Genomic DNA, 9601 nt, shown 5'->3' on the forward strand with positions numbered 1-9601 from the left:
AATTAAATTGACACTGTGTTAATCACTGAATCATGGTTAAAGAAGACTGGGGATGACTCAAAACTGAATGAATTAACCTCAAATTTATACTCCTCAAAAAGCTTTCCCAGATTACATGGTACTGGTGGTGGCATTGTCATCATTTATAAAAGCTTGTATAACAACAGGAGGGTTTTGCGTCTTTTGAATCTGTAGAATTTCTAGTAACTCATGTTGATTTTTATAGATCTCCATCATGTTCGGTGTCTGACTTTTATCAAGAATATTCCCAGTTCTGTTTGTGTTAAACGTGTTATTCTCCTAGGAGACTTTAATGTTCATTTTGATTGCCCAGAAAACCCCGAACTGAAGAAGATAGTGAATTTATTATCTATTCATTACCTCACTCATCTTGAACGCTGGTCATATTCTTGATTGGATTGTAACCTGTTCTTTTGAGAAAATAGTAAAATATCATGATGTAGTGTAGACAATCAGATGTGCAATCATTTCTGGATATTTTCATCACCTAAGTTTGAAAGAGAGAGAGAGAGAAATGGGGTTTAACGTCCACTCGACTAAATGACAGACTTTATGATCCAGCGCGCGCACGCTAACCATTCGGCCATCCAACCCCCCTAAGTTTGAAAGACTCGTAAAAGCACCCCAACTTGTCACCTGTATTAATTAGTTTGGAATGATTCCGGACTGCTAAAAAAAAAAAAATCTTCCTGAAGAATTGGATGATACTCCTCGCAGTGTTTCGTTTGATTAGAGCTAATCCCAGTTAACATTGCTGTAATGGAAGCAAATTTCGGTTCCAAATTATGACTGGTCAATAGTCTGATTAACAACCAATAACTAACTGCGTAACAATATTACGCTTTTTAAACAGAACTCCAAATTGGACCAAATATGTTTACATAACATTACGTCATGACTCACGATTTTATTATGCCCAATTAATCAGTGCATAGCAGAAAAACCGTTTTAATACCTTAAATCGCTGTCCAAAGTTTTAAGGAAGACCCCAGATTAAACAAAGGGCTGCCATGTTGCTGTACTTGGGATAGATTTGATTGAACGGGAAGAATAGACACACTCCCTCAAAAGCTCAAGTATCAGAAGTCAATCCAGCAATGGTCAGAAAGGGTTTTCTTGGGCTATTGCTTCAGGAATATGAGTTGGATCACCTTACAGATCTATTCTTTACTATGGAAGCCTATTGCGGCCATTTCATAATCTAAACTTCTCGAGAACACGAGAAATCGAAATTGTGATGAAGCGTGGGCACGAGAATGCGGGAAGTCGAAAAATACTCAAAGGTGAGAACAAGAGAAGTTGAATAAACGAACCCAGGCCACCTGTAGGAATCGCACATGGATATTTTCTTCGGGACAAAGGTATCCGGGGAAATTAATCACATATTGTACGGTACATTGTCACGTCGATAACCTCCAAAATCCTAGTTGGATTTAAGTATGATGTACAGGGAAAGGCCCTCTACAAGTTGGTACCAAAAAACCTAAAAAATATTGTGGTGGGTTGATACCCATATTGGCGTATTTTATCTACACTATTTAGTACGAATGTTGACTCGAGCGGAAAGTTGAAGTGTTCAGTGGTTGCTTTTGAGTTCGCGCTCAGTATAAACAACCTTTTAGTCAAAACCTTAGGATGAAATAGTTTGTATAAAAAAGTTATCAAATACTATAAAATAAGCTATGGTTTTATATCTTTTCCAGTCACAATATTGGAGTTGTAAGAATAATTAACCAAATAGATATTTTATCCAATATAAAATTCCGGTTTGTCCATGTCCCCGTGTGTTTCGTCGATTATATTTGCGCCACTGTCCACCATTACACCACCGACAATTATTGGGATTAATCAAACTGTATGGCGTATGCCCGTCTTCATTAGCCCAGGTTAGGAGCAGAACAGTAGGACGTTAAACTCCATTTCATTTCATTTCATATGCGTTTCATCTTAAGGTCTGTCATTGAGTCAACTGGTGTGGTTTCGATTCCCCGGTTGTACGTGACAAGGAGTAGGGTTGCCTGTCCAACCTCGTGGGTTTTCTCTGGGTCCTCCAGTTTCCTCCCACTGCTAAAGACCCCTACGCGCAAGGGAAGTATTGAAATAAAATAGAACCATATGTTAGTCCCCAAATGACCTAGTTTGTGTCGAGTGGATGTTAAACCTCATTTCTCTCTCCCTACCTATTTGTGTCCCTTTCTAGGTGCCAAAGAATAGCGATTTAGCTCCTTTAATTAAAAATTAATGGCGTTATAGACCAATATCTTTTTGTAATCAAAGACAGTCCTTAGAACGATCCACTACTGTGGTTGGTGCAAAACATAAGACATCAGTTTTTGAACCATTTCTAGAATAAAACGAAACAGACAAGAGTAAAGCAAACAAATTGAAGATGACAGAAATACAAGTACCAGCGTTTTGAATATCACGTCATTCCAGCCATGCGCGAATTGTGACGTAATATCAAAAATCGAAGTTTGCCAATCGATGCGCAATTGTTCTAGGAACGCGCTTGTCAAGTTCAATATCCATCGTACATGAATTGGCGGAGCCTTAGGCTTTTTTAGTTGAGTGTTGCCTCCGATATTTACAACAAAGAAACGCTGGTGGACCTGGAAACCTACTGGGAACCATGTGAATTAATTTGAGGATAAAGTCCATTCTTCATGAAGCACAACACACGAAGACTGGATATATTAACAGCACAACAATCATTATATTAATACATAGTATTATTCAGATCCCTAGTTTACAATATTCGACAAAAATCAAAACTTACAAATTCGCCCCCTTTAATTTCGGTGCTTCAAAGTTCCACGAAACAATCAGTTTAGCATTACATTTGTCATAATAATATGTACTTATTTCCCCGGAGAATATTGAACAAAACAAAAACACTATCGACATTTAGTCATGTTCTATTGCAACCATTTGTTTACATGTAAAACAGTATTTTGTCGATCTGCCGATTTTTAAAAATTAATTCTGTTTATTTATCTATTGAAATAGAACCTGCGCCGTCCTCTATAGCTATATCAGCACAATTATAATATTCTTCAGGTAAGACACACATTCTTCTTACAGGTAAACTTTGACAATCTTTAGAATAATTCACTGAAATATAACAGTCGACATTGGTCAGGGACTGATAGTTTATAGGTCACTGGCAATGGGCCAAATTAACATCCCATCCGCACAAATATATTTGGATTTGTGTTGTAATATAAATGCTTTTTTGATGATTTAAAGGTGCGTTTTGTAAGAGTTTAATAAAGAGCTAGCCGTTCTTGCTATAATAGTTGAAACATAATGCAAAATGAATATATTGATAATTTCATTCAAATTACTTTATTCTGAGCGAATTGACAAGATGTGGCATAGATTATTTATTATTGTAGCAACAGTAGGGTCGCCTGTCCAACCTCGTGGGTTTTATCCGGGTCCTCCGGTTTCCTCCCACTGCTAAAGAACCCTCCACGCAAGCGAATTATTGAAATAATGTTAGTACCGAAATGACCTAGTTTGTGTCGAATGGACTTTTAGAATATTATAATGTTGTAATACAGTTGTCTTCGTGTGTTAAATTGTGTGTGTGGGTGGGGGGATTTTGGGTGCATTATATGCCCTGGGGCCTGTTTCACGAAATTTTAACTAAGATAAAATCCAAATTTTAGTAATTTGATTGGATAATATTAGACTGATTGTAGTGCTTAGACAATCAAAATTGAAGTATCTACTAAAATTAGATTTTATCTTTAGTTAAAATTTCGTGAAACAGGACCCTGGAAATTAACTCGTTCAATATTTGGCACTCCCATGTTTGGTCATAGTTTAAGTATCCATCATTAGTCACGAAAGACCCCATCCCCTGTGAGCTAAGTTCTCAGAGACATTATAAGATTATTCCAAAGCTATATATATAATTTCATTTTTTACTGATATATAAAACCATATTTAGAACAACACGGTTTCCAAGGGTTTCATTGATTATAAAAAGTTCACAACGTGAAGTCCATAATGAAGCCAAAATATTGAAGTTCCTGAGTGACGTGATATAGCTTCCTCTGCTTATTTAGCTGCTGTGACAAGGGATAGTGTTACATAATGTACTGAGAGATTTGTAAAATGTTTTGCTTACCTGTTAAATATCTCCACTGTAATACACAATGATTGCAGGAGAAATATGTTGGTATTACTAACTGGAGATCATGATACCCTGGTGACATCACATAATACCTATAACCAAAACCTTTAATCTCCAACATACCAGCATCAAAACAATCTTTAGTTACTGGAAAACTAGAATATTCTTGGGGACAAATTCTAAACTCGAACAACCCTTGGCGAAAATCGGTGTCCACACGAACATCTATATATCGCGAACCCTTTTTATATTGTCTGGTTATAGTATAACGTCTGACGTAATTCCCGCCAAATAAATGGGATTGAGCGTCATAAAGAGGATCACCACATGCACCACACCATTCTGTTAAACCGCGAATATATGGTACCTGGAAAAAGCCAACACAAATTACTAGTAAAAATAAAATAGTAATTTTGATATGAGGAAAACAACAAGTGGTTGTCATGTAAGATACGCAGGGGCGTATCCAGGAATTTTTGCAGGAGGGGGTTTGTCAGGTTCCTGAGACAATGTATCCCCCCCCCCCCTCGCGCATGGTCTCTATCGTCATTTTGGCGTATATACATACACATTGAGCTTTTTAAACAGAGAAATTCAACACCTAGTTTGACGTCAATTTTTATTATGAATTAATACAATGACATTGTGATTCAATTTCATGGATGCAAAGCATTAATTGTGATATCACATAATGTCTATATCATTATCTCGTGCTTTGAGTGCCCATCCTGTCCCACATCTGACGATAAAGGATAAAGCACACGGCCTAGAAACATTTCTCAAAATATGAACGGAAAAGTGTAGCTTATATCGTTGTTCACAAGGTTTTCGGCTACGGGGACATGACTCTAAAGTGAAAAGTCTCAAATCACGTATATTGTAAGCTTCAAAATCGAATATATATCGTGACCCCTAGAGTGTCCACAAAAATGAAAAAGAACATCCGGATTGGGATGACGACATAATACACCCGCATAAATATGTGGCCGTATAAAAATTTAATCCTAATCTTTGAGTGACATTTAGCGATTGGGAAACACATTAACAAAATACAATGTTGTGGGAAACAATCACTGCTCTTATTCTATAAGCACGACGTTTCGGCAAGTATCCTCTTATCGTTATCAAGCACAATGATATTTGATAAACTTGACTTAACCCCCCCCCCCCATCCCCACATCCCCAACTCCCCAACAAATAAGACAACAACAAAAAAGAAAACTCGTACGCTTTCACTTGTGGGTTCTACTTTTGTTTTAATATTTTGGACATAAATAAAAAGTAAATTGTCCTATTAACATCAATGACAAGGTGTATAATATTTAGAATTCCTTATAGAATAGGATTAATTTATCGTCAGTATATAAGCGTCACTATTTTTTCTGACGGGGAATTATATATTTTATGGTAACTTGTATAATATTCATGTTTGGTAGTCATATTAGATGTGGGTTAATTACAACATTTTGTCAAAGCGATCTTGACATAATCCTAAATCTAATTTATGAACTTTTAAAAGTATAAAGTTACATACGGTTTAAATGAAAAATACTACTGCATGGGTTATAAAACATTAGTTACATACTAAGACATTAGTTACATAATTTGTTATAAAGATTGGTTATATGCTGAAAGATCGGTCACATTAGTTACATGCCGAAACATTGGTTATATACGGAAACATTAGTTTTATACTGAAACAATGGTTACATTAGTTTATATACTGAAACAATGGTTACATTAGTTTTATACTGAAACATTAATTATATACTGAAACATGGGCTACATTAGTTATATACTGAAACATTTGTTATATTAGTTTTATACTGAAACATTGGTTACATTAGTTATATACTAAAACATTGGTTATATACTGAAACATCAGTTATATATACTGCAACATTCGTTATATATACTGCAACATTAGTTATATACTAAAAATTTGGATTATTCGTGATAGCCCAATACAAAATGTAACTATTTTTTAAAAAAGAACTTGGTTATTAAATTGACATATCTTTCCCTATTTTTTTCAACTCGATTCCTTAAATAGTAAGACCTGAGAGTTTGATACAAAAGGATTATATACAATGATAAACCGAAATAAATTCCAAATCTAAGACAGTACAATAAAAATATATGCAGGACAATGGTCTGAATTATGCATTGTAACATGTTGAAAATTACACGTACAGCGACATGATCAGCGACAGAAATAGTATAGTGCCAACAAAGTGTCCTATATTTAATCTCGTATGGCTGTCACAACACTTCATGACCCCCCCCCCCCCCCAAGGTGTGTCGGGTAGGTAATAGAAAAAAATTACTAAGCGAAATTTAGCAATAATAATTAATTAATTATGTCGAATACAATTTAAAGGCTCAATACCACTCTTGTTGTAACTGAATAATATGTCCCAATCTTTATTCTGGTCAACAAATTGTACTATTTTAGAATATTTCAATTAATTGATGATACAAATTTCATCTTAACACACCTTATTAAAAATTTTGAAAAATTCAACATAATGGTTTGAAACGTCTAACGTAAACCTTTTCAAATGTAACTTCGATTTAAAAATATTTTCTAACCCTCTGGACAAGTAAAATAGGATGTAATGGATAATTTACACAACAGGTAGGACACTTAAACATCTAGTACTTAGATAGAGATATTATTTATTTTCTGGAGCTTTCAAGCCAGCAAGAGTGTTATTGTCCCTTTAAGGGACTATGTTTAGTTAAAGGTTATAATAATATGTCGAATACTAAGTGATCAAGTTTAGTTAAAGGTTATAATATATGTCGAATAAAATTTAAGTGATTAAGTTTCGTTGAAGGTATTTATATGTCGAACAAGAAGCTATGTTTAGTTAAAGGTAATAATATGTCGAATAGAATGTAAGTGACATTGTTTAATATTATGTCGAATATTAAGAGATTAAAGGGCCGATCTCGATTATGCTTTGGAGAATAAAACTTCTTAATGTTGTGTTAAAAGCCTATAAATCCTCTAGCAAGCTGTATTATACGGTGTATGTATAAAACCAGACTTTTATTCTATAAAAATAACGTGTAACAGGTCATGCACTGTAAAGGCTCCACAGGAACGTCAATATATTATCAGCATAGCCAACGAAAAAATTGACCAGAAATCTTAAAAGGGTTACCTGTCCGGATATAAGCGATTTTGACGTTCACCCCCAAACTCCTAAATATTTTCAGCTGAAATTTTGAGACAAGGTAAATACTCCATTCCTCTATATTCTGACGCTTAAATTTCATACGTACACGGACATATATTTATGAGACGCTGTTAAAATCGGGATGGTCTCTTTAAGTTTAGTTATAGGTAATAATATGTCGAATAGAATTTAAATGATTAAAAGTCGTTGAAGGAAATAAAATGCCGATTAAAGGTTAAATGTTAGGAAAACAAGCTAAATACAAGGTTGTGCCATTAGAGTTCCATAACTTAAGATCACTGTCTTAATAAATTATTGTCTCTCAGAAGATCAACCAATAGATTGTCAGCATTCTTTCTTTCAAGATAAATAAAATAGTAGAACCGATCTGCGACTATATTATTTTAAACAATGAATAAAACCCCATTCTAATTTATTTGAAAATAATTGATATTTCTATAGCATAAAACTGTGACTTGCCTGTTCACCTCCGCAGTTTAAATTCGTATCATTTAAATTTAGACGACTAAATGGGAAATTCTCCCTCCATAGACTAGATCTGTTGGGTGGTTCCACCAGTCGGGCATATCCAGCTGCAGTATTAATCATAGCCGGCATAAACAGGCAGAAAAATATGAAAAAACACATTTCAATATTATTACAAATTTCAACCCTGGTTCCAAGAGTCCAAAGATGGTGGCCGTGTTGGTATTTTTAATGTGACAAAATAAAATATCTTCAAAGCGCCTAAAAAATAAAGCGTCTTATAAAAATAATATATATTATCACATAAATGACAAATAATAGCCCACTTAGCTGTCATAATTTAAAGTGTGTAATAAACAATTTGTTTTATGTTCACAAGCAAGGATGTTGTAAAAGAAATAACAACCATTTAACATGCTCTTTGCACTTCTTAGTGTTGTTTTAATTGCACACATCACGATAATGTGGTTTCTGGAATTGAGTAAAACTTAACCTTCTTCGACAGCAATATGGGCCTTAAGACATTTAGAGAAAATTTTGATATAATATTATTACGGGTATCCCTCTGAACAGACCGATAAAGCCAGAAAAATAGGACGTTAAACCATATTTCATGGTGACCGAAGGCCCACCTGTCAGGTCACGGACCAAGGCCCCACAAGTATCCTGTCCTCTCCTTCCTTCTTTTTGTCCTCCCCCTCTCCTTTCTTCTCTTTTCTTTTTTTCTTTTTTCTTTATAGGCTTAGGCCCACTTTTTTTTTAATGAGCTTCGGCCCACCTGTCACGGACAGGTGGACAGGTGGACCCAGTCCGGCACTGAGACAAACCATTACCTATAAATAGTTTATAATTACATAAAATAGTGAATAATAAATGATGTTATGATTAGACAACAATAAAGATGTAAATTAAATAAACGGAAGATTCTTACCTGTCATTATAATGACAAATTTTAAACTGTATCCAAATATTCATGGCCAGGTAAAGTCACGTTCATTTGACATCTAAATACATGTATGTCAAAACTTGTCAAGGATATGTCAACAGGCATTTTTAAATTCTATATCAATGAATGAGAACAAGTCGTTGTTTTTAATAGAATTAAAAGTCATATTCACGTCTATTGCAGCAGCATAACAAATGAAATAAAATGAAATGGGGTTTAGCGTCCTACTTTGCTATACCAACTTTCATACTCTATAAAAAAGTAAATAAAATAAATATGTCCATTTATAAAGCGCTAAATCTCCCATTTCCAATTTTAAGTGTGAGAGGTCTGATTCTCAGTTTTTGGGGCCGAAAAGGATAACTTCGGTTTTATCTGCATTTAGTTTCAAGCGATTCATCCAGATCTTAATTTGTAGCAATTGTTATAAGCACCAATGTTTGGTCTGATCCAGGAATAAACAAATCTAAAAGTTGGATATCGTCAACATAAAGGCGGTGACATACAGAATATTGATTTAGAACATCTCCAAGCTGCACTGTATACATAGTAAATAAAACAGAACCTTGAGTAACACCAGCCCAAATCTAGCTGTTACCTATTTGTAAAGCCTTGAGCAGAATCCCATTCAGAGAAGTTAAATAACCCCGACATATAGTATAAATATGTTTATTACGATAATAATTATTACCTTTACATAAGAAAATAACATTTTAAGATATATTAATATATAATGTCTATCAACAAAAAAAACCCTAATAAATTATTGCCGTACACATAGTAAAATATCACACACTATGAGAACGCGAGGAAACAGGACTA

The sequence above is a fragment of the Patella vulgata genome, chromosome 6, assembly GCF_932274485.2.
Source record: "Patella vulgata chromosome 6, xgPatVulg1.2, whole genome shotgun sequence".
NCBI lineage: Eukaryota > Metazoa > Mollusca > Gastropoda > Patellidae > Patella > Patella vulgata.